Raw genomic sequence first — 6,000 nt, 5'->3', positions numbered from 1 at the left:
CGCCGCGTTCTAATGCTGCATGTATAGTGCTACCAAAAATCCTGCATAATATTATTTGTCGTTATTATCATGACTTCCCTTTAGGTGGCGCTCATTTGGGTATTGCCAAAACGACACGAAAAATCATGTCAGTTTTTTGGTGGGAAGGTGTACAGAAGGATATTAAGGCATATGTTAAATCATGCGATTTGTGTCAGCGGGCCAAATTGGCGGTAGGGAAGCCTGCGGGTTCATCAGAAATCATTCGTCACCCTTGGCGACGTCTATACATCGATTTGGTTGGCCCCCTGGTTCGCTCGGTAAAGGGAAATGTGTATATCCTTGTAGTTGTAGACGCCTTTTCTAAATGGGTTTCTTTGTTCCCTCTCCGAGCAGCTACGTCAACGCAAATAATTGATAGGTTGAAGTCGTTATTTCATGTGTTTGGTAGCCCTGCTGAGCTTGTCTCTGATAATGCTTCATATTTTCGCTCTACTCTCTTCAACACCTTTTTGTTTGAGCATTCCATCCGACATATTTATACTAGTGTGCATTATCCCAACCCTTCTTTGGCAGAACGTTTTATCCGTAATTTGAAATCTGCCCTGATCTGTTATCATTCTACAGACCATCGGGCATGGGATACTACTCTACAGCAAATTGCCTACGCATTTAATACGGCAGTACATGAAAGTACCAAATGTTCACCAGCTAAAATTATTTTTGGTAGAGAATTAGATGGTCCCTTGCATTTCTTTTGGGAACTTCAGGGGGAAGATGATTTAGGGGCAAACCCTACTCAGGATAGAGCAAAAATTTGGTCAGAGGTATTTCAAAATTTGGTGAAAGTATGGAATAAGCGCCAAGCACGTTACGATCCTAAGCGTCAGAGTGTGAAGTTCAAAAATGGAGATTTGGTATTGTACAAAGTTTTTCCCAAAAGTAATGCTTTAAACCATATAGCAGTAAAGCTTATGGAACGTTGGGCGGGTCCCGCAAAAATTTTGAAATTATTAGGACCTGTTACTGCCCTACTTGTTGATCCTGAAACAGAAGTCTTTCTGCGTAAGATGCATGTAATGCATTTAAAACCGTGTCATTTACGGGAAGGGTCAGATCAGGAAGAGGTGCTTTCCCAACCTGATTCAGATTTAGGCGCTTGCCTCTTGAATTTGGAAAGCCTTGCTCAAGAAACTTCTTCTATGGAGCACGAATTTGACGTGGCTCCGGCAAATGATGATACAAAAGATGAAACTTCGATACAAAGGTTAACCGCGACGCCTTCTCCTAATGTGAATTTAACAGGCACCATTCAGAGGTCAAATAATGTAAGAAATGTGCAATGCCGCCGCTGTTTACGATGGGGGCATTTTCAAAAATTCTGTAGAGTTAGGTTACCGAATACCCCTCAACAGGGGCATAATATGTAAAGCTTAGCTTGTATTGTTCGGAATCAAAATTGTAGTAAAATTGGCAGATTAATAATTGTTGCGTGAATATTTTCGTTATTCTTTTCTATACTTTCTTGTTTCTTCTATTCTATTCTTTCTTCTTATTAATGCTTGGGTTATTTTTTGTTTCATGTTTTTTACTTCGATGGAGATATGTTCCGCAATATATGCACGATTGCTGTAGGCTTGCCACCTGCTGACCTGCCACTACAGATTCTGCTTGGTTCGCATGCACCTGCTCTTCAATGGTTGCCACTGCCTGGAATTTTTTCGTCGCAGCCGGGATTGGACAATTTCGTCGTTTCGTCGATGGATAATATGGAACTGGAATTTGGATCTCTGTAACGGTGTAGACGGGCTCACACCGATGGATTTCCGGTATGTTTGGTACTGTATTTTTCTCCTGCAAGGCTCCCAGGGATGTGTTCACTTAGTGAAGTTCGCTCGAGGTGTTTTTTCGAGTGCAATGTGCTTATCTCACAAATGCTTTTTGTACCTTAACATGTGAGTGTTTAAAGTGAAACGTTTTCAAGGATGTATAAATACCTTGTATATTTAATCTTCGTAGCAAGATTTCAGAAGATTATCTTTAATAGAGTTCATTATGCGGGATGCATTTTGACGTAGGCTCCTTAATATTCGAGAAATGGATTTTTTCGCCAAGATTGTGTGGAAATGGATTTGCAGCAAATATGGATTGGATGTACTTTCTATGGTGAATATATTCTCCTGAGTCCATTGTGCGGGAAGCACTCTGATGTCCTTGGAGAAGTGTGTTTCACAAAAGGAATCCGGACCCCAAGTGGATATGAGAACTTTATGGAATGAAACGGAATGCCTTTGTTGGATTGGAGGTTATGCTTGTACCCTGGCTAGAAGAGGATTCTGACATTAGGATGTTACTGAGCAGAAACTTTCTTTGGCAGGACAGCCTTTCTTTTTTACAGGTTCTATCCGCAAAAGGTGTCAAGTGTGATTGAGTGGTTATTTGCCTTGTTTGCATACCCAAATATTTCCACATTTTTTGAACTTTGAATCTCCAGTATTTAAAGAAAATTGGTATCCATCATAGGGATGGATTTGTATTTATATTAAAAGCGCTGGCTCGCTATTTTCATCTTTTCATTCAGGGAAAGGTATATTCATGTCATGTTTTTATCATATTTGTATATATATATCTGTGTATGTTTATCACTTGAATGAGATTTCATATATCTTTGTGGGTTTCTTTAATATCAATGAAGCTTTCGTGTTCATATTGTATTGGGATAAACGATTACATATTTCATATATCGCATATTTGGATGGGAATTACTATTGGGTTTAAAAACAAAAACAAAAATGTAAAAATGTAAAAAAACAAAAAATAATAATAATAATATAAACAAAGGACAAAAACAGGAAAATTATGGGAAATGTGAAATATATTATCTGCTTACAAATTATATCTAGTCATGGTATTTATTGGCAACTTTTGATGTTAGTATTTTCACTCTTTATTCGTCATTGCGGTTATGCTTGTAAATTATTAGGATTGTTGCCTTGCCTTTTTTATGACTGTTTTGTAAGGTGCCTGTGTTGATTTTTCTCGATGTAGGGGGAGGTTGTGGTGTTTGCTTATAACTCGCATAATTTTAAAAGCTCCACCACATCCTCCTCGTTATTCTAACAAGGAGTTTTTGCGTCATTGTGTTCTTGACGCTCGGCTCTGGACGTCGAGCAGATTAAATTTGGCAACACTGTTTCCCCTAGCGGAGAACTTTGTAACTAAAGGGGGAAAGCTTCGGCTGCGGGCGAAGTTTTCTCCCGAGAGAACAGAACGTTGCAGCTGAGGCATTGGTATAGTAAGGAGCTTCCTTCTCCTTCCTTGGTCACGGGCGAGGGTGATCGGATCCGCATCGACATAGGAATTTGACTGTGGCATTGGATTGATGTCTGGACATGGAATAACGGGGTATAATAATTTAATTTATTTCAGTTTATGTTAAAGTTAAGTGACCGGTCCTTTTTGTTTAGTAATGATTTTCAGGAATAGTCTTTTTGGAATTATCCGTTTTGTGATTTAAAACTTAGTGCATTTATTCCATGACTGACGTAACACAGTTAAAAATTCGCCACCTTGATTGTTGATAATTTCGTCGATATAGGATTCCGATCACCTAAACCACAAATATGACTTTGTATTTAATTTAACGGGTGTTTCGTGTTATAAATTTTAACGACATGTAGCAAAAAAAGGGAAGTATTTATTTTTGGCACGTGGGTTTTTTTATATTGAACACACAATTAAATATATATATATTGGGAGAGATTTTTGTCAAATTGTTGGGGAGATGTTTCTATTTGTCCGGGTGCTAATTTGTTACAATAAATGGACACTAAAATTGAAGTATGACGTATGCAATGGTTCTTATTTTTACGTTCATTAGCGTTCCACCTTGCTTTGATATATATATATATATATATATATATATATATATATATATATATGTTGAGAGCGTTTCCGTTTTCGTGGCTAGACGACCACGAACACGGAAACCAATATTAAATCTCGACGATTAGATAAGCTGGGAAATATATGGTATGGTGGGGATTGGTGCTCGAAGATCCACGTTAATTTCTGAGTCAGCACAAGGGGGCCAATTATATCTGTGGTCATCGTTTTGGACTGAATGGTGATTTTACCACGGTAGCAATAAATAGTGGAATAGAGCAAAAGAGTAAAGGGTTGTGGGTTTTTTCGAATATTTGTACAGATCTAGTTTTTTTTTGGGCAACCAACCTTTTTGTGGCTCTATTTTTTTTGGCCAGTGCTGATGTGAAGTGGTCGTGTACTTACTGGTATAAAAAAGGTAAAGGTAAAGTGCTCCCCTGTGCATAGCACCACGCCATGAAGGCGTATAGGGGGTGTGGGGGTAACGCCCCACACTTTCTTGATCCGGTCGTGAATGGGGGTGATGTGAGCAACTTACTGGTATAACAAAACCTATTTCATATTTTTGTTTAGCTTCCAAATTTATACCATTATACTAAAGGACGCGACCACGTCACAGAATATAACCGCACATATTCATTATCTAGCTCATGAATAGTTCAGATCGCTTCAATTTGTATAAAAACAACTGCCCTGGCAAGGTGATTGTGAAACAGATAAAGAATTTAATATTTATTGAATAACGAAAAAGGATGTTAGATCCATTTGACGAAATGAAAAGCTCTTAATTTAATATTTAATCATATTACTTAAGTAGTGTTGTGCATAAATCTTATTTGATACAGTCATCCAAAGTTGTTTGACCCCAATGTAATCCTTCCCTTAGAATATGTTTGACGGAAATAAACGTCTCTCGATTATACGACAGATGCTAAACAAAACAAGCATATTTACATTATTTAATTTTAGTACTTCGTAAGTCTCTTCTGGAAGATTCGGACTCCCTGGATACCCCGCCTCCCCTAAATAGTCCTTGGCTCTCAGTTGTATTGCGATGTTCGTCAATGTGTGTTTTTCTTTCAGACACTCGGAAAAAGTTTTGTCTTGTAACAGGAAACCTGTTATGGTCACACTCTTGAGCGGGGGGAGAGTAGCGGACAGGGAACCTTAGCCTTATGGTCTGCTTCCTCCCTCCAGCAAAGTCTCAATGCAATGGATTTGCCTTCGAAGGGGGAAATGGAATCAATATTGGCAAGACTAGGAAGAATAAATGACATCTGTCCGCTGCTTTTTTTCGAGCGACGCTGATACGGGCTCTTAAGTTCGTTTCCGTTCTTCCCACTCCCATTTTTGGAGAGAAATAACTAGAAAACTATAAGGATAAAAAATAAAATTTCAAGTGCACAAACGAAATTCTATCCAAGAAGTTGCTTGAATTTTTCTTCCTCCATGATGGGGAGCTTTTAGTTGTTTAGTTTAGTTATTTCAATGGTAGAAACTTAATGTTTTTGTCCTTCATTTTAAAGTTGGGGGCGAGGGAACTTCAAATTTTGATTTAATTTACTCTCAAACCGTTACGTTACAATCGAAAAATGCGCTGGGATAAAACTGTACGGGCTTTCCGAAGCCCCACCCCCACCCCAAGTTCAATTTGTGAATACTCGAACGCTGTAATGTTGCAAACGAAAGTAAATGCGATACAATCCGGTACAAACAAAGGATAATCTTATGACATACTTTAAACAGAATATGTGTATGTTTGGGGGGACAACGTCACAAATGTTGACCGTACTACAATTACACTGATGAACAAATTCAAACTTTTTTTTTGCTCCTTTGAACGAAAATGGGTGATTATTTATAATTCGACCCTGCTGAATCCAAATCTGAAAGTAGGAATGCTGCATCACCTATTGTTTTCCCTGGATTTTCATTTTTTGTTTTTAATAAAAATTTAATTCCCTTTGTAATAATACTTCGAAATTTGAAATTATTTTTGTTTGTTTGCTCATGAAATAAGATTTAAATATTGAAGTGAATAACTATGAAATATAAAAAAAAATTAAAAAAATATATATAGGACCGATTTTGACTGTTCAATGAAGAAATTTCATACAAAAAAAGGAAAAAAAAAAC

This window comes from Lepisma saccharinum, unplaced genomic scaffold, assembly GCF_977018435.1.
Source record: "Lepisma saccharinum unplaced genomic scaffold, izLepSacc3.1 HAP1_SCAFFOLD_923, whole genome shotgun sequence".
NCBI classification, from domain to species: Eukaryota; Metazoa; Arthropoda; class Insecta; order Zygentoma; family Lepismatidae; genus Lepisma; species Lepisma saccharinum.
Note: the sequence above shows the minus strand (reverse complement) of the source record.